Source organism: Drosophila kikkawai, chromosome 3L, assembly GCF_030179895.1.
Source record: "Drosophila kikkawai strain 14028-0561.14 chromosome 3L, DkikHiC1v2, whole genome shotgun sequence".
Taxonomy (NCBI): domain Eukaryota; kingdom Metazoa; phylum Arthropoda; class Insecta; order Diptera; family Drosophilidae; genus Drosophila; species Drosophila kikkawai.
This window is the reverse complement of record NC_091730.1, coordinates 28,075,451-28,095,897: the sequence shown is the minus strand read 5'-3', so window position 1 is coordinate 28,095,897 and position 20,447 is coordinate 28,075,451. Positions and strand designations below refer to the sequence as shown.

The following is a 20,447-nucleotide window of genomic DNA, read 5'->3' as shown; positions in this document are numbered from 1 at the left end:
CATTGATGGTGGGTTCGATGTCCTGGGGGTATCTTCGGGGCCTGGTGTCGTTCGTGGTCGAGTTCGAGGTCGCGATGCCGGTTGTTGGTTGCTTTGCTCGTCATGCTCTAGTCCGTTGCGCCTGGTTGTGTCGTGTTCTTCGGGTCTGCGTCGAAAAAGCGTGAGGCTTGCAGACCCACATCGGAGGGTGGTGCCGATAGTAGCGAGGAAATCCATCCCGAGAATTAGTGGTTCCAGCATTGCTAGCATTACAAGCAGGGGAACCTGAGTTGACTTCTGTGCGAGAGTCACATCAGCTAGGAGTAACCTTATCACTTCGACTCGAGACGTGTCGGCGAGGTTGATCTGAGTGCGGATCTCCCTAAACTGGTGGGGTTGTTAAACTACGTCGGCGATGTCCTGGCTGGCGTCCCTGGGTCAATGACGGGACGGTCACGGTCACGTGGCTAGACGCACGTGTCCGCCAATGTCGACCTCAGCGGCAAGCCCCCCTCTCCATATCCTAAGCGGTGCGGGTACTGGTGATTCTCTGGATTGGGTCCCGACGGATTCCGCCAGTCGAGGGGACCCATCCCGTTTCCCTGTTGTTGACGTCGGCAGCATTCGACTGTCCGAACGTCTCGTCGTCCGCAGTCCCAACAGAAGTATTGCCGGGGATTCCGACAATCGCGGCGAAGGTCTGGGTGTGTAGGGGCTCGTTTCCCTGACTGGGTCTCGTCGGAGAATGAGGGCGAATCTGACGTGAAGGAAGTGCTGTGTTGTCGCTCGCGGCTTCGCTTTTGGACAGCCTCAAACTCGGTGGCTAGCTGGGCTAGTTCCCCAAAGGTTCGGAATTCGCTACGTCGAATATACATTTGGTATTCCGGCGCGACGTTTTCGTATAACCGATTAAGTTCTTGTGTCTCGTTATAGCCTGCGTGACGCATGAGGACGCGAAGGTCTAGCATGAAGTCTTTGAATGTTTCCCCTTCCAACTGCTCGCGACTCCGAATTCGGTTGTCTAAGCGCTGCAGGTATCGGGGCGGGAGGAAAAAATTCCAGGAATTCACGTCGGAGTGTGGTCCAATCGGCCCCTTGGAGGTGACTCGTTTGGAACCACTTGTCGGCTCTGCTCAAGGGAGAAGTCCTAGGTCGATCCCAAAGGATAAGGCCCGGCCTTCGACCTGTTCGATTAAGGCCAATGGGTCTGAATTAGACATCTGCATGAGTGGCAAAAAAATCGCATTTAAATGCACAAAGCTCAAAATGAGTTGAGTGAATTTGAAGCAAATGCCAAACTGAATTGAATGAGTTGACTCGCTTACGTACGACTCAGCCGCACAAAGAAGAAATGAATGGAATGAAATGAGAACTCAGAAAACTGAGACGCTGAATTCGAATGATTCGAGTTGCAACTGTAAATAACTCTACAGTACCAAATGTTTCAGAAAAAATAGGTTTGATCGACCGCCACGTTTGGCTGTTGCCTACTCTAAATTGAAACATAAGCAATTGATATGCGTTTTCATGTTTCCATGTTTCTTTGTCTTTGATCCGCGATCTCTGAAAATTCGAATTCGTGCACAACAACTCGAATCATTCGAATGTAACACGCATTGCCAAATTTGTTGTTTCTTTTTTCGCGTCATTCGTTCTCTTTCATTTCGTTCAACGTCCCAAGCTATGAAGCAAAACGAGAACGCATACCTGATACAATGTCGCTTCATTTCTTGCATTCCACTCATTCCATTCTATTTCATTCGAATGTATTCAATGAAGCGTATGTTGTGAGTGGTTTCATGCAGACGTCTAGTCTGAATACCCATCGAACTGTAGGCCCCATTTCCGGATTCGCTCCGGAACACAGACGAATTCCCGACGGTGCAGGTCGTGATTCGGCTCGGGGTAATTTTCTCGAAGGATAGTCGAAGGAGGAGGGGCAGTAACAGCGAAACTCGGAGTGGTAACAGCGAAACTCAGGGTTGTGACAACGAAGCTGGGAGTGGTGGTAGCGAAACTATATGTAGGACGAGGACGTCCCATAGAAGAGACTCCGGGGTTCGATCCGGCGTTTTGATTTGCAGACAGGCTACTGGGTCCCGGCCTCTCTTCTCCGGGCGGCACAGGGCTCGGGGCCCGAATGGTATATTGCCGCTCTAGGTCGGCGAGTCGAGCCCACACCTCTTGGGTTTGCTCGGATTCCTTGAAAATGAAATTAAATTTCGCTGTAAGTCGTTAACGACTCCGTCGGGAGAGAAACCAAACTCCTCAGCGAAGGCCTGTAGTTCTGCCTTCAAGCGGGAGTAAATCCACCACGAGGAAACCCTAGGATTTTTAATTAAGCGTGGAACGAACTCACCTGCAATTTTCTGGTCGGGATCCATGGCTGCACTTTGTTCTGTAGGGTTGTCTTCTTTTATAATCGTTGTATCTGGTTGACGTGGCCGCTGGGGCACTTTTTTGGAGTCTATTGTTTCTTTTGCACTAACACTCCTTCGCGTTAACTGTACAGGAGCGCGAGTGGACTCGTGGGCTCTCGGACGCGGCTACTGATCGACGCGGTTGCCGCTCGGCGCGGTTACTGGGCGGTTCGATTGAGTTCGCGGTCGTGGGCACTTTTCGTTGGATTTCGTTCGCGATTTTTGTCCACGTCCGTTATGCAGGTATTATTTTTCCTGGTTTTTATCCCTGTCACGTCCTTGCTCTGGCGCCTCCTGTAACGAGGCTCTCCGGCCGGGATAGATCCCAGTCGTGGCCAGGAAACCTATGCAAGAAATTTGTATAGAAATGATGGGAGTGACAGTAGGAAATTGTTATGAACGTGGGACTGTTGTTTATTGTTGAGGGCTGGTTGGTTTGCGCCGGCCGACCTGGTCGACTGGATGACCAAGAAGCTGGCGGGGCACCCGCCCTGCTTGCCGCGACCTAGCTGTCGCGCTGCTTTGACCGACGTGTTGATCTGCTTGATCGGTAGCGTACTGCTTCGGCCCACTGCTTGTGGGCCGGCTCGTCGCGGAGGCTAACTTGGGGTCACTCCGGATGGCGCGATCACTGACACGTGTGTCTTGCGATTATTAGGCGGTCGGGAGCGCGATTGTTGGCACGTCTGGCCAGGGCGAGAATTGTCGACGGAAGAAATGAGAGCCGGAATTTGGTAGCGATCGTAGCTTTTGGGAATTTTAGTTTTAAGCTAGTTCCCAGCGATCGGAACTGGTTCGGCTCGGATATCGACTATTCGATCAATTTCCCGGTTCGGCGGATTCCCTGGTGCTAGACTAAGCTTAGTTTGCTTGCCTATTTTAATTTAAAAATAATACCACTAATAATATCCGATGTGGGTTCAGTGCCAGCTTAGGGTTATATTATGGTATAGGAAAATAAGTGAACATATCTATGTCTGGCTTCAGTGCCGCCTTACTGCTAACATTTAATATATAGATCTGACTTTAGTGCCAACTTATTGCTAGTATTTAAATATTTACATCTGGCTTCAGTGCCGACTTATCGCTATTATTGCCGTGTTTATAAATAAGTCTCAAGGTCAAATGTCCATTTATGGTTTACATTTGGAAAATCCATGTTTTTTTCATTGGCAACTAAATGTTGCATGTTCACGTGTAGGAATACCGTCGAATCTATTTGTGTTAGCTAAAGACAGGTTAACCTAAAATATTGTGCACCAATTAGTGCTAAATCAAATAGAAATTCAAAGTATTTATAATTCATATAATAAACATTACTGTTAAAGATTTAAGACTATCTGCCTTACCTACCTCATGTTTCAGTGTCACATGTTATTTACTAAGAGCTTTGTAATATACTTATTTGTTAGCCACAGCAAGTCGTGGCTGGGTCTTCTAGTTAAAAATAATAAATAAAAAAATCTTAACTCAACCACGAGTTTACATACGTATGGAACTTTTTCAATTATACGGTCTTCCCACACAGCGCATTTGAGAGGAACGGTTGGGATTTTTCGCAGATGCGAAACTCGTGTTCCCACAGAGCTGCGTCAAAATGCATCTGCATCCCAACAGCTGATCGATCAACTGTGGCTCATAAAATCGTAAACAAAGGCTTTCGAATTGGCTTTTGCAAAATTGAAATGGAGCATTTACCAACTATTTTGGCTGTTGTACAACAGCAAAAGCACAGATTGCGTCAGATTTTATCCGCACTAACTTAAAATGAATTAGATGACGAGGAATTTGAGTTTCTCTAATGATTTTTCTCTAACAAAGCAAATTCCCCGATGAGTGTGTATAGGTTGTATAGGCTTCCCAAATCTATAAAATATAGTAGAGGTAGGCGTTTTATATTAAATAGTAGCAATTGAAGACACTTTGAGGCAAGAATATAAAAAAAAAACGCCAACAACTATTTTGGGCATGTTTGTAGCTTTGGCGCCACATTTTAAATTCCATATTTCATTTGTTCCTCGCCAAGTTTGTTTACATTTTCGTAGTGTTGGTCAAATGTTCACTGTTAATGCCCATATGATACTGTAATGCAGTTTTCATTAATTAGCTACTTCATTAGAACCTTGAAAGAGTCAACTATATTGTCATTTTGCTTGGATTATTTTGGTAATACGACTACGGTCACACCGACCGTAAAAGGTAAACAAAAAAAACGGCCGCCATTCGCGGCGTATTACTATGAATTTCTGAATTCCTCGTCGAAGTATTCTTGCATAAATAAATGCAGGATCCTTTAAATTTATGTTTTTAACCTATAATGCTTAAAATTTTTTTAAATATTACAAAAAAAAAATTAATAATTTTAACACCGCAAGAACCTTGCCACCGCAAAACATATTATTTTTGCTAATTTTCTAAAATATTTTCAGTTCAAAAACCAGCAAAATGATATAAAAATAAACTTCTCATTGTGAGACCATACTGTCAATGAGCTGGCTAATACATTTTTCAATTACAATTTTCTTCATTAAACCCGTATTTTGTTATCGAGTATCTGGTATATTTTATGTAGATCTATCGATTATCGCGGCAATGAAGTAGCTAATAGAGTCTTCCCACACACCGTCAAAGCGCATCTGGCATCCGTTGAACAAACGGTCCATAAGGTTTTGCCGTTCCGAATTTTCTCAATTGGACCTGCATCAAAGCGCATCTAAATGTAACGACCGTTTGTTTGGCGATAGTTAGGCGATAGTTTTTCGGTGCAACTCTGATTCTTCTTCTTAATTTGACCAACACTACGAAAGTGTATACACACTTGGCGAGAAACAAATGAGATTTGGAATTTAAAATGTGGCGCCAAAGCTACAAGCATGCCCAAAATAGTTGTTGGCGTTTTTTCTGTATATTCTTGCCCCAATATGTCCCCAATTGTTACTATTTAATATAAACCACCTGCCTCTACCTTATTTTGAAGATTTTGGATGCCTATACCACCTATAGACACACTTCGGAGAATTTGCTCTTTGTTAGAGAAAAATCATTAGAAAAACTAAAATTCCTTGTCATTTAATTCATTTAAATTTAGTGCGGATAAATTCTGACGCAATCTGTGCCTTTTCCTGTTGTACAACAGCCAAAATAGTTGGTAAATGCTCCATTTCAAATTTGCAACTGCCAATTCGACAGTCTTTGTTTACGTTTTCATGAGCCCACAGCTGATCGATCAGCTGTTCGGATGCCAGATGCACTTTGACGCTCTGTGGGAACACGAGTTTCGCATCTGCGAAAAATCCCAAACGTTCCTCACAGATGCGCTGTGTGGGAAGACAGTATAATGCATTATTCTAATGCATTAGAGCCCCATATAGTCGTCTTGCTCGCACTTGTGTAAAACGCTATAGCGCTGTCAAATCTTTAATGAAGTCTCTAATTAATGCGGCAGTGTCATGCCAGAATAAGAAGAAGAAATCAGAGTTGCCCCGAAAAACTATCGCCAAACAAAAGGTCGGTAAATTTAGATGTGCTTTGATGCCGGTCCAATTGAGAAAATTCGGAACGGCAAAACCTTATGGACAGTTTTTTCAACGGACGGTGGATGCGCTTTGACGGTGTGTGGGGAAAACCCTATTAAACAGATTCTTAAAATGTAGGTCTATGTATCGCATAATTCTAAAATATCGATTAATCGATATTGGAATCGATTTTCCTTCCATTATTAATAAGAGGGGTGAGTGGGGATAGGTGAACCACGGGGATAGATGAACCCCTACACTAAATTTGAAAAGCAAATAAACTTTACAAAACAAAATATGGTTTTTTGCATAATACTTAAAATTCCAAGGAATGTGGGATCTTTTAGCTTTCTATATACAGCAGACCCTTACGTCGAATTGTTCAGACATAATAATGTTAATAAAAAAAAAAGTGGTTCACCTATTCCCACTCTCCCCTATTAAATTTATTACGTTTTTATGTCCAAACTTTTTATGTCATTAATAGATTTCATTGATAGAATGTATAGGAAAATGTAAAACTTTGAATTTAAAAGTTTAAATGTTACTATCTGGCAGTGTTCCCAACCGTTACATGATTATCCTATACGATAATACTGTACAATTGGCACTATTGAGTATGAAAACACTCAACGCATGGTGACGTTTTATTTAAATCCGTTTATCTCGCCAAAAACGCCTCAACTTGACTGTCCAATAGAATAATTTTCTGTCAATAAGTTCGCCCCTCTGGCGACCGTCCTGCAGGACGTAAAAATCAACTAAAACAAAAAATTCAAAGATGTTCTTGTTTAGTATGAATGTGGTTATGGAACAGACTAGAATTATAAAAAGTTAATAAAAAAATAAAAAAAAATGGCGGCGATTCCAAAATTTTGTTTACGTTTTCGTGAAAATTTTCGTCACTTTTTTGTTGATTAAAAATCCAATGTATAAGCTATCAATGTAATTGTAGTCTATTCCATGGACACTTTCATTACGCGTATTTAAAAAAAAAACCTTAAGATTCGTTAAAAATTGGCTGAGATAGGCCGGTCGCCAGCTCGAAAAATGCAGTTTTCCAGAAAACGTGTTTAAAGTTTTGTGTTTGCTCTGTACCTCCTTTAAGTCGACCGGCTCGGAGGCTCATATGTAACTTTTAAACTATTACGTATTTCGTTTTGCCCTTTTAGTATGATATTCTAGACACTTATAACTATCAAAAAAATGAAAAAAAAATTTTTTTGATTTCGAAAAAAAAAACATTTCGATTTTTTTTTTCAACTAACCAGAATGGACCCTTAATGAAACTCAGCCTTGTGTGTTTTCAGGATTGAAATTTATATTATTATCAAAACCAAATTATTACACAGGTACCAGCCAAAAATTTCCACGAACCATTTCAAGTTTTCCATGATATTTGGGTGCTCCTGAGTAAAAGTCCCATACAAAATTATTTTCCATCACCTACAGGTTCCGCGGTATACCTAAGAATACAAAAATCCCATGTTTGCCGACATTTTGAATTACGTGGCCTATATAATTGGACTTACCTTTATTATTTTTGGTAGGACCTACTCTCAATACATCACGGCACTACTAAAAAATAGTCCCAATCATGAACCATTGCCCATGTCTTTGGAATTCGACGCCAAAGTTGAAACTCCCAAAATTTTCAACATTTCTGTGATGTAAAAACAATTCTGAGAATTAAATCTTATATGGAACTAATTTTAAATATTCATTGAATCTATTGTTCATTGTATTCTTTAATTTCGGTTTAAAGCGTTTTCATGAGGACATTTTATTGGATTTATTAAACGAATAAAACAGCTTTTTTGGTTTTATTATCTACTCCTATTTGCTGTCAAATTTCAAATAAGTCAAGGCAACCTATAAAATAGTAGTAGATATGTTTCTTTTTATATATAATATATATTTTTTCTTTTTGACTAAACTTAAATATGTAAGGATTATCGCTGGCTACTAAGCTGTCTTAAAAATGTTATGTTCGGAAGACCTTTTTATTTAATATAAAACTAAATTATTATTATATATAAAAAGAAACATATCTACTACTATTTTATAGGTTGCGTTGACTTATTTGAAATTTGACAGAAAATAGTAGTAGATAATCAAACCAAAAAAGCGGTTTTATTCGTTTAATAAATCCAATAAAATGTCCTCATGAAAACGCTTTAAACCGAAATTAAAGAATACAATGAACAATAGATTCAATGAATATTTAAAATTAGTTCCATATAAGATTTAATTCTCAGGATTGTTTTTACATCACAGAAATGTTGAAAATTTTGGGAGTTTCAACTTTGGCGTCGAATTCCAAAGACATGGGCAATGGTCCACGATTGGGACTATTTTTTAGTAGTGCCGTGATGTATTGAGAGTAGGTCCTACCGAAAATAATAAAGGTAAGTCCAATTAAATAGGCCACGTAATTCAAAATGTCGGCAAACATCGGTTTTTTGTATTTTTAGGTATACCGCGGAACCTGTAGGTGATGGAAAATAATTTTGTATGGGACTTTTACTCAGGAGCACACAAATATCATGGAAAACTTGAAATGGTTCGTGGAAATTTTACAAAGTTTAATTTTGTGTTCCTGTGTTATATGCTATGTATAAATATACAACTTTATTTTTTTTCTATTTATTTAACCGAATGGCTCGATTCTTAATGATCCAATTGCAATATGCAAGGGTATACAAACTTCGGCGTGCCGAAGTTAGCTTCTTTTCTTGTTATATGTATATACAGGCCTGCTATCGGAATGTTTCGTTTTCTCATCGTTTCTCACTGCTCAAGCAGCTAACTTGTGTTTTTGGTAATAAGCAAACAACGTAAAGTACTGCCTATTATATTTACAATTGCCCTTTTTGTAAGCCAGAAAAAGGCAAAAATGCTAGAGTTAAGCAAATCTAGGCACCTAAGATGCTGCCACACTTTTCACAGTTTTAATTCCGGTGGTCTCAAATAATTATTTGGTTAATTTGGACCATTTAAGTAATCACATTAAATAGCATTAATTATAAACAACCATTTTGGCGGTCCTTTAAATTTATTAATGTATTCATTTATATTTCATAAATATTTTTAACTGGCTGTTTCGTTCCACCAACAATATGACAGCCTTGGCGATAACTTTTTGCGGTAAACTTATCGACCAATCGCCAAAACGAGAAAACTGGTTGAACACGGCAAAAATTTTGGTGTCAAATCTGAGGTGGGGTCAGAAATAAATTTTTTATAAAATAACTACGTGCCAGAATGATCTTGTGGTGGTGTCAAATAAACATCAATAGACCACTGAGTAAACTATTTTTTTCCTTTTGTAAATAAGATCTGATTTCATATAAAAAAAAGCCATTTACTTTTCATTCGATTCGATTACCGGAGCACCAATTTCTCGTTTTCAAAAACGAAAACGAAAAAATCTTGCCGTTTTCGATTACCGGAGCAGGCCTGATAATCTTAAGCCTAGTACTCTGACGAGAAAAACCCGCTGTATAAATTAGACAGCGGAATCGCTGTTTATTTCGCTACCGAGCTAGTGTGACCAAAAAAATTAAGGAAATTCCATGAAAATGTACTTTTTATGGCGTTTAAGGATTTTCCTTGGTCACACTGGACAGCTGTTTGTAAACAAATATTCAAAAAAAATATTAAAAATATTAATAAATATGGCATTAAAATGTCCTTTGTGGGTTAAATTCCATATTATGGGCATCCCCTTGACAGCCCCTATCAATGCCACCTTTTTCCTTCAACTTTCCCTCCATTAGGGGTGTCTAAATAAATCAAATGAATTATTTAGACAGCGCGATATCAGCTGTTTACTATCTTGATCTGGCAACGCCATTCAATTTTCGCAGGCTTCATTTTCGTCGTCAGAGTACCGAAAAAAACGACGTGTCTAAAAGTTCTTCTTCTTTTTTTTCGACACCGTTTTTTTTATATGGAGTTTGGCCGCTGTCTAAATTTATACAGCGGTTTTTTCTCGTCAGAGTACTAGGCTTTAAACATTACAATTTGTTCTAAAATAGGGATTTTGACGTCGGTGTTTGTTTTTGACACTAATATATTTTCTTCCCTCCTTCACCATCTCTCTCTAATTTGCGAACTCTCACAATCGCAACTCCAAACGAAGATCGAAAACAATAACAATTATGAAGTTCGAACTTCGCGAAACACTTTGCAGAAGCCGAACATACATACATACATAGGTAGAATTTTTCGACTATTTTGTTTCGAACTTCGCTGAAAGAGGCTTATGTATGTTATTTGTATTTCGAACATGCTGCCAGGAATCGGACGGGAAAGAAATTTGGTACTGGAGGGTACGTACAGCACCCTACTCTAAAAAAAAAAACAAAAAAAGCTTTGAAAGCTTGATTGAAAACTTTTAATTCATCCACCTTTTGTTGCTTAAAGCTCGGCTGACAGTTGTATGTAATTCCTGTAGTCAGCGGTCGACTGTTGCTCAAAATGTGCGCTTATTTTCTGGTGTAGATACATATGTACATTCTATGTACTATATACCAAAACAGCAGTTTGTGATGTGGAGCTGCACAGCACAAATATGTACATACAAATGTGTAATAAAAATTATATAAAGTAAATATACGAATATATATTTTTATACATTCAAAATAATGATGTATGTATGTATATGTACAAATTAAGCCTCATTGTTTACGTACTTACATACATATGTACTTATGTATGTGTAAAAGGTTATTCCGACCAATAAATTTACATACATACATATCTTATGTCATGGTTTTTTTAATCATACATTGTATGTAAATATGTACATATGTATGTATATAAGAGCTCTTACTACCCTGCAGTACCACATTTCATCAATAGGCCTTTTCATCAACAATTCATCAACGCGCCGACTGCGACACCGACAGAATCGACGCTCTGCCGACTGCTACTTGAACCCGAACTCCCTTCGGAGACCCGACCTCCCTTCGAGTCCGATTTGTTGGTGCATGCAAAAAAAAAAAACAAAAACAATTTGCATGGGCTTCGTTTTTTGAAGTCCGAAACAAAGTAGAAGACGCAATTAAAATAGATTCTCGAAGGTTCGACTCCATATTTTCGGAGCAGCGGTTTTCGGTTTCGTCTTGCTTCTTCTTATTCCCTTGCATTACAAGTTAAAGTGTTCTCCACTGCAGAAGTGTCGTGTGTTTAAAATATTAAGAAATCAAATAATTCAATAATTACGTTCCGGGCCATATTGGAATATAAAAAAGGTGAGTAAAAAGATTGTTCTTAATTAAATAGGAGCCTATAAATGTACATATATTATTTTATTTATTATATGTATATAATATATTATATTTATATATGTATGTATGTATTTTCTTTTCAGACTGCTGTAATGGCCAATAAATTGGGTAATTTTATTTAATTAAATTATATTTTCCCTTGATTAATTATAATTTTTTCTGTAGATGCAATTTCCCAAGTGACTAAAACTGAGCCTCCAGAGAAGATACTGCGCAATAAATTTGGTCTTCATGAATAAAAAGCGGAACACCAAGAATCAAAAAGACCTTAAGGCCTTTTAATATATGGATGTTTAATCTTAATTTTTTATATTTGTGTTTTAGTTTAGGTATAGAATTTGTAAGAATAAATAATATTAATAAAAATTTAAGAGTTTTATTTTTATATATGAAAAAAAAAACATCAACAATTCATCGATGAATTGATGATGAAATGTTGATTAAAGGCTGATGAAATGTTGATGAATTGTTGATGATTCATCATCAATTCATCAACAATTTATCGATGAATCATCAACAATTCATCAACATTTCATCAGCCTTTCATCAACAATTCATCGATGAAATGATGATGAATTGTTGATGAATTGTTGTTGATGAATGCCTATGACATGCCCATGTTAAATTCATCAGTAATTTGTATGGCCATTCATCGATGAATCATCAACAACACCCCTTCGGCTATTGATGAAACGTTGATGAATTGTTGATGAATGGTACTGCAGGGTACATACATATATATGTTCAGTATTTCATCAACATTTCATCAGTATTTAATCAGTATTTCATCAACATTTCAGCAACATTTCATCAGTATTTCATCAACATTTCATCAACAATTCCGCTTTTTAACAATTTAATTCAAATATAATAGAAAAATTCATAAAATTTTATTGTTATTATTTATTGTATACTAAAATTAAAACACAAATATAAACAATTAACATTAAATTCATATATCAAAAGGCCTCAAGTTCTGTTTGCTCCTCGGTTTTCCGCTTTTTATTGACGTAGACCAAATTTTTTGCGCAGTAACTTCTCTGGAGGCTCAGTTCTATCCACTTGGGCAATTGCATCTACAAAAAAATAATAATTAATCAAGGGAATACATAATAATACAATTAAATAGAATTTACCCAAAAGATCCTTGTTTCAATATGTTGGCCATTACTGCAGTCCGAAAAGAAAAAAATAATATAATATATAATAAATAAAATAATACACATAGGCTTTTATTTAATTAAAAACATTCACTTTACTCACCTTTTTATATATTCCTATGGAATTTATATAAAACAGAGTTTATACAAACTCTAAGAAGCCGCCAGCCAGATTTGCCAAATAGTTTTTTTTTTTTTCGCATAATATTTATTGGTTTTATAAGCTTTGCTGCTTTAAGCTTAACATCTACTATTCAATCATTGGTTCAATAACATGTAGCAGAGGAAACAATTTATCAACATTTCATCAGCCTTTAATCAACATTTCATCATCAATTCATCGATGAATTGTTGATGATTTTTTTTTCATATATAAAAATAAAACTCTTAAATTTTTATTAATATTATTTATTCTTACAAATTCTATACCTAAACTAAAACACAAATATAAAAAATTAAGATTAAACATCCATATATTAAAAGGCCTTAAGGTCTTTTTGATTCTTGGTGTTCCGCTTTTTATTCATGAAGACCAAATTTATTGCGCAGTATCTTCTCTGGAGGCTCAGTTTTAGTCACTTGGGAAATTGCATCTACAGAAAAAATTATAATTAATCAAGGGAAAATATAATTTAATTAAATAAAATTACCCAATTTATTGGCCATTACTGCAGTCTGAAAAGAAAATACATACATACATATATAAATATAATATATTATATACATATAATAAATAAAATAATATATGTACATTTATAGGCTTCTATTTAATTAAGAACAATCTTTTTACTCACCTTTTTTTATATTCCAATATGGCCCGGAACGTAATTATTGAATTATTTGATTTCTTAATATTTTTAACACACGACACTTCTGCAGTGGAGAACACTTCAACTTGTAATACAAAGGGAATAAGAAGAAGCAAGACGAAACCGAAAACCGCTGCTCCGAAAATATGGAGTCGAACCTTCGAGAATCTATTTTAATTGCGTCTTCTACTTTGTTTCGGACTTCAAAAAACGAAGCCCATGCAAATTGTTTTTGTTTTTTTTTTTTGCATGCACCAACAAATCGGACTCGAAGGGAGGTCGGGTCTCCGAAGGGAGTTCGGGTTCAAGTAGCAGTCGGCAGAGCGTCGATTCTGTCGGCGCGTTGATGAATTGTTGATGAAAAGGCCTATTGATGAAATATGGTACTGCAGGGAAGTTTTCTATAATAACAGTATTTTCATTTTGCCAAATACATATGTACATTTTACCTATGTATGTATATGTACTTATTATGTTTACAGTTTGACAGTTACAATTTTACATTCCCAGCTTTACATTTTCTCTACATTTACCGATCGCTTTTATAACAGCTATGTACATATATGATATAGTTGTCCGATTTTCATAATACATATATATACCAAAATTCTGAAATAATAAAAGCTCATATCTCAGAGTAGATGAAAATAGGTTAAAAAACAACGAAGTTATAATATTTTTCTATTAATTTCCCGATCGTTCCTATGGCAGCTATAAGATTATATAAAATTAAAATTAATAATTATAAAATTAAATCCGAAAATCCCAAATAATATAATTTTGCCATATCTCAAAAACAGCTCGCAGGGTTGAGTCCCGATTTCCAAAAAGGTCTCAACATTAAGGTTACGTAACCGGTTAGCGTCGAAAAGACTCAACGAGACATCTTCCATGGGCCCTTTTTCTATTCTCTCTCGGTTGAAGCTGAGAGAGCGGGCTCGTTGTCTGAAGTGTGACCGGTTTCTTCGCGGAAAGTTCTCGCTGTTAATTTGTACATTTCGCGTGGCGTCAGTTGATTGTTTGCACAATTTCTTAATTTTTGACAACAAACATTTAAAAATGTAAATGATTAAATTAAATTAAATTAAATTAAATGATTAAAATAAATAACAAATGAAAAAAAAGAAAAAAAAAACATTTAACACAAACTTAAGTTTATTCCTTCATTCATTTGTGTTTAAATTGTTTGTAGAATGTATTTTTAATTTTTCGTAAAAATACGAGTGCTTCATCTCTCCCTCTCTCTCAGGCACTCTTTTCGACTCAGAAGCGAGCGAGTAGTTTCTTTGCCGCTTCGTTTCCCGAAAGCTTTGTCTTTGCGATCTCCCGTTACAGTTAACCGGAATCGCAAACAAAGCAAAGAAGCGAGAACATCTGCGAGAGAGACCCTTTTCAGGCTATTTGGTTGTTTCTCTTTCCGAAAGAATTCGAATGATCAAAACGGTTGACCGTTTTGTGCGAGCTCTGCTCAAAAATGATGCAAAAATGTTGAAAAACAGCAAAGTTATAATTTTTTTCTTAAAATGTATCGAACATTTGTATGGCAGCTATATGATATAGTCGTCCGATCCTAGCAAGTGTATAAAAAAGAAGAGTGAAACTGATCACCCATTTTCCTTTTTAAGGTTGTCTTTTTAGACACCCATTATAAATGTATGCATACAAAAAATGACCTAACCCAGCAGGCAAAGAGCGGTCTCAGTGCGGATGGATCCGAGAATTGTCCGCTAAAAATATTAAATGCGAACAAAGAATCGGAGTTTCCGCATTAGGTTCGGGGAATGCTCAAAAACGGACGCGCAAACGGACGAAAAGCAAAACTGTGGCGTTCCCCGTGAATGTACCGAAAACGTATTGCTAACGGACACTGAAACGTACAGTGGGCGGCCAAATAGCGAACTTACCGCAATAGGTTTGCCTAATTGTCGAAACCTGGTCCGAAAACAGATACTGAAACGGGCTAACACTGGGACCCGTGCAAATGCCGCAAATGTCCCGCTAACGGACACTAAAACGCACTGCACGCGTTAAAAATCTTGTCGTCAACGAAATTTCTAGAACTCGATGAACGGTTCTTCTCCTTCCTTTTTTTGTCGCTTGCCTGTTTTTTGGTATTTCGCTGCAAATGAGCGAGAGGCAAATATTATTGCATCATCTTTTAACTCTTTTGGTTTGTGGAATTTTTCCCGTTGCGACTCTTTTCCTTTTGACCGGCGAGTTGTGCGGACGTGAGTGTACAGTTTTTTACAAGACGCACGTGTTTTCAACGGTAAGTGTTAAATTTTAATTGATTAATATGTACAATCTCATACTAATGAACTAATATTGACTAGATTTTTATTTATTTATGCTGGCGAGACTTAATTTCCGACGAAGTGGCGCGCCAATGGTCCTGGTTTGGGACAGAGTCCAAAATGTCCATTCGAGAGATGCTTATTACGTCATCCGTCAAAGGTATGTATATTTTTCGTATATTTTTTAATACGTATATACTTATAATAATTTATATTTTTACAGCCGCTTTTATAAACAAATTTCCGTTGGAGGATGCAAGCAGACACAAAAGCAGAATGCACAGGACGGTTTGTATTAGTATTAAGTATTATTAGTTTTAAGGAAATGAACAAATCTTAAGTAAAATGTTTATTTTTTAAGTTAAATAATGATAAATAATAAATAATGATAAACATAAATAAATGTATGTTTTATTTACATTTAAAAAACAAGAAATTCTAAAAAAATTTAGTTGGAAATAGATATTAAAAACGTATCTGAAACGCATCGTCAAAAGGTCCGCAAACAGTACTTCCTGCGGTATTGCCACAGGTCAGCAAACGATCCTTTTTCGGGTATCGTAAAGGGGTTGCTATCGGTACTGTTTCCGGTCTCGCCACAGCGTCCGCAAACGCTATTAGTTCGTGCTCCGAAAATGAGAGGTTTTGGTGCCACAAACCCCAGGACATGTAATTTACTTTGCTACCGTTCTTGAGCCTAAAATCGGACGTTTTGTCCGCCTGTGGTCCGCAAAACTTCAGTTTTTAATATTTTTTACGAAGTTTTTGTCTGCTGGGAAGCCCGAACCATGCTTGTATGAGATCACCCGAAGCATTTTTTGAATCACTCGCTAGCGCTTCCGCAGTAACAAAAAACAATCGGGTGCCAAATACACCCGAGTGCCAAATACACCCGGGTGCCAAATACACCCGGGTGCCAAATACACCCGGGTGCCAAATACACCCGGGTGCCAAATACACCCGGGTGCCAAATACACAATGTCTAAGACACCCGGTGTTTGGCCGGTGCACTTGTAGTTCCGGTGGCTTGCTGCCGTTCTCTGATGCCAATGTTAAATTCATTAACAGTTTGTATGACAATTCATCGATGAGTCATCAACAATACCCCTTCGGCTGTTGATGACAGGTTGATGAATGGAACTGCAGGGTAATAATTTAAGTTAATTCTAAGATGTGGCTAAGTATAAGTAAAATTTTTTTTTTGTCAAACCTTTTGAAAAGGTCTAAACGCATGTTAGGCGGCCATTATAAAATACATATATTAAAGCCCTAGTAATGGGCTTGTTGAGGGCATACTTAGTTCTACAGAATGGAGTAGCAAAAGGTACAAAAGATCTTAGCTGCCTACCAGGAACACAAATGTGTACGAGGGTTTGTAAAGCGGGGCAGTCAAATTTGCTTGAAATCAGGTCCAAAATTTTCAGAACGGTTGATACAGCTATTCTATCCTCTAACGAAGACAAATGCACTAGTCGACATTTAGCGGAATAAGAAGCAGGATCGTGGAAATTAAGAGAGCAAAGGGCGAAAGATAGACTTTTTTTGTATACGTTCAAGTCGGTGTGAGTGTATGGGTCCTGAAGGATTCCATATAAATGAGGAATACTCCACCTTAGACCTTACGAATGTGAAAAATAGGCTGAGTTGGGTGTAAGGGTCTGAAAATTGATCCGCATTACGCAATATCAAGCCATACATTGCATACGCTTTTGGAATCAATGAATAGAAATTTGGCATCAAATATTACACCCATATCTAAGGCTTAGTTCTGCAGTGCAGCACACTAGATTATTAAGACGTTTGCTGTAAGTAACAGAGAAGCATTTAGGAAGGTTCAAAGGCAGCTTATTACGAGAACACCAATTCCCAACTCTACACAAATCCTTGAATATTTTTAAATCATAAGCAAACATAAGAAATTCTGAATTCTTAAAGCATTAGACTATATCATTAATGAAGAGGATGACAAGAAATTAACTTACATACTAGAGATGTAAAGTACAGTTTACAGTTTAAAATTGTACATACCAGGGTTTGTATTTACTACTCTGTAGCAGCGAGATTTACACAAATATTGCTATGTTACCGTTCCCGCTCTCACTTTGACGAGAGCCGTCGAAGAGCTACATATAGCAGAAGACCGGTAAAGCCTCTGCTCTGCTTGCAGTTTTGTCGCTTGTAGCGGTTGTAAAAACTGAGAGCGAGATGAGAGCAGAGCATATAATTGATCCAATTTGAAAGAATAATGAATTCTAAAACAAATTTCGGAGTATTTGCATGCTAATTCCCTCAATCGCGAATTTTCATTATGTTCGAATTGAGCGCCTCATCCAAAGTACCAATCTGGTAACTCTTGCGCATATCTTCTTTTGTTCTCCATTCAAGATTAGAATAAACTTATATGTTTTAATCCTAAATGGCTAAAGTGTACTTATTTACTCTGGATTCTCATGCACCTGCGTTGGGGGGAAAATCCCAACAGGTTATGGGCCCAGGACGCGTAGTATCGAAGACAGATAATTAAATAAGTGCGAAATGAGAGAAACGAGAGACGCTGTAAAAAATGGCGGGTACATACATGCCCATCGAACCGCTAAACGCGGAGAACTACGACACATGGAAGTTGCAAATGTGTGCTATACTTGTGAAGAATGATTTATGTGAACGGTACGAAAAAGTGTCCCACTAATGAAAGTGATCTCGCAGAATGGACCATTAAGGACGAGAAAGCTCGACCAGATATACTTTTGTCGATACATCCGAGTACATCCGAGTTAGGTTTGATCGAGGATTGCACCACATCGAGAGATTATTGTTTGAAATTGCAAACCACATTTCAATCAAAAGGGCCAGTGCGAAGGTCAGCTTGTTAAAACGTGTCGCGAATGAGTGAGGGAGACGACGCAAATCTCCACATCAACGGTTTTTTCGATGCAGTGAAGAAATTGAAAAAGATCGGAGTGACAATTGGAGATGATTTGCTTGCGATTCTCTTGGCAAGTCGTCACGTGCTCCTTGTTAAAATATTGGAGGAATCGGAGGCAAGAAAAACGAAAAGTGACCGCGAAGGACAAAGTGCTTTGTACGCAAAAACTAGTAAAGAAGGCAAGCCTCAAAAGGAGAACAGAAAGTGCTTCGTGTGCAACAAGGTAGGACATAGAGCGCGAAACTGTCGAGTGAAGCCGAAAGAGAACTATAGTGCAAAAAACGAGGAACGATAAACCAACGGAAATCGGTACAAAAACATGCATTCATAGCCGAAGGGCGTAATGATATGTGGTGTCTGGACAGCGGTTGTTCGGCATATGAGTTCTAATAAGAATTTGTTCGGACAAAGCGAAATAGAAACATGGTATCGTCGGATGGGCCACTAAATGAGAAAGACTTAAAGAGAATGGCATTGTGTGAAAAAGTTCACGGAATGAAGCTAAAAGAAAATGACAAACTACCGCAATGTGAAATTTGCATCAGCGAAAAGCAAACGGCAAATACGTATAAAAGTCTCCAGAAATTGTGCACTGTGACGTGTGTGGACCGATGCGTACACAGTCAAAAAGTGGGTGCAAGTACTTCGTTACATTTATCGATGACTATTCGCGATGTAGCTCGGTATATTTTTTAAAGCAAAAATCGGACGTATTAAACGCGTTTAAATCATTCAAAGCCTTAACAGAAAATGTAACAGGTAACAAAATTAAACAATTACAGAGCGATAATGCTACCGAATTCCTGAATAAGGAATCCGACGAATTCCTGGGACAAAGCGGAATTAGCAGACGTGTGTCAACGCCACATACTCCGCAACAAAACGGCGTGGCAGAGCGGCAGAACCGCACACTGGTAGAAATGGCAGAAGCTTTTAGCACGGCTTCCTATCTGCGTAACCGGTTCCCAACGAAGGCTCTACTTGGGGAGCTACCCTACACCTATTGGACAGGTAAAGTTCCGAAGGCGTATGCATTAACCCTTTCATGCCCAAATTAAACTGGGAACACATAGAAAATACTTAACGCCATAAATGATTAATAGGAGCCCCAATTAGCGTTCATTTTGATTTTCGATACTCTACCAGGGGTGTTAGTTGAAGTTTTACTGTTGATGCCGCTAGCAGTACTATATACATTAGTATCATGCGGCATATGTGTAATTTTTTTCTGTTGACATTAACCTAAAGAAATACACAAGTCGCATTCCGTCAAAATAAAAACATCATACTCTTTTACCTCAGTAATTCGAGTTATTAAAACCTTGGTCAAATTATTAAAAAGTATCGCTACCGAGGACAAGCTATCAATTTGAATAATAAGTTGATCGAAAAACGGCCGAATGGGCCCGAAAACATGGCAAAGTTATCTTGCAACATGACAACGCGCCGACTCATACCGCTAAACTGACGAAGGACACACTGAAAGGACTTGATTGGGAAATATTATCGCACCCGCTGTACTCTCCAGACCTCGCCCTGTCCGACTATCACCTTTTTGCATCGATGGGACACTCAATGGCAGAGCAGCACTTCGCCAATTTTGAAGAAGTCGAAAAATGACTCGTCGAATGGTTTGCCTCGTAAGAAAAAAAGTTGTTTTGGAATGGTATCCATAATTTGCCTGAAAGATGGGCGAAATGTGTAGAAGCCAACGGTCAATACTTTGAATAACAAACTTTTCACATTGAGAATTGAGTGTTTTCTTTATCGAAAAAACCGGCAAACTTCACACCTGGTAAGTCCTTAGGTATGTCCTTACTGCAATGTTGCCTATAGGCAACATTTGTCCATCCACACTCTTTATAAAACAATTTTCAAGCCCAACTTTATACTTTTATCACAGTCTTACCTATTTTAAAGATGTGTACGTATTTTTTTTTTTAATTTTTGTCACTTATTTTAGTTAAGGGGGTCTTCTCATTGGGCAACTTTTTTTTTCGATTTTTTTTTGCATTTATTTATAGCTTGGGATATTGTGTATATGTCCCCA

At 37.9% G+C, this 20,447-nt stretch overlaps 1 protein-coding gene and 2 long non-coding RNA genes across 10 annotated transcripts in view; 1 reads left to right on the top strand and 2 right to left on the bottom strand.

The window, feature by feature from the left end:
- Positions 1 to 10,360: 10,360 nt before the first annotated feature.
- The window catches only part of LOC108073223 (calcium/calmodulin-dependent protein kinase kinase 2), a 69,460-nt gene continuing 59,373 nt past the window's right edge, over positions 10,361 to 20,447 (top strand). For 2 of the 8 annotated variants that reach the window (XR_011444986.1, XM_070285824.1), the window contains exon 1: positions 10,361 to 10,525. The gene's annotated coding sequence lies outside the window, so the exon portion shown is untranslated. The remainder of the gene's footprint in view (positions 10,526 to 20,447) is intronic. The other 6 variants (XM_070285828.1, XM_070285827.1, XM_070285819.1 and 3 more) reach the window with 5 other exon arrangements.
- Positions 12,056 to 12,585, bottom strand: LOC108081321 (uncharacterized). Its single transcript, XR_001770953.3, has 3 exons — positions 12,472 to 12,585; positions 12,345 to 12,378; positions 12,056 to 12,284 (listed from the first exon to the last, which is right to left on the bottom strand). It is a non-coding gene; the product is annotated as an uncharacterized lncRNA (long non-coding RNA).
- Positions 12,755 to 13,952, bottom strand: LOC108081323 (uncharacterized). The gene is made up of 3 exons (XR_005991072.2): positions 13,163 to 13,952; positions 13,019 to 13,043; positions 12,755 to 12,961 (listed from the first exon to the last, which is right to left on the bottom strand). It is a non-coding gene; the product is annotated as an uncharacterized lncRNA (long non-coding RNA).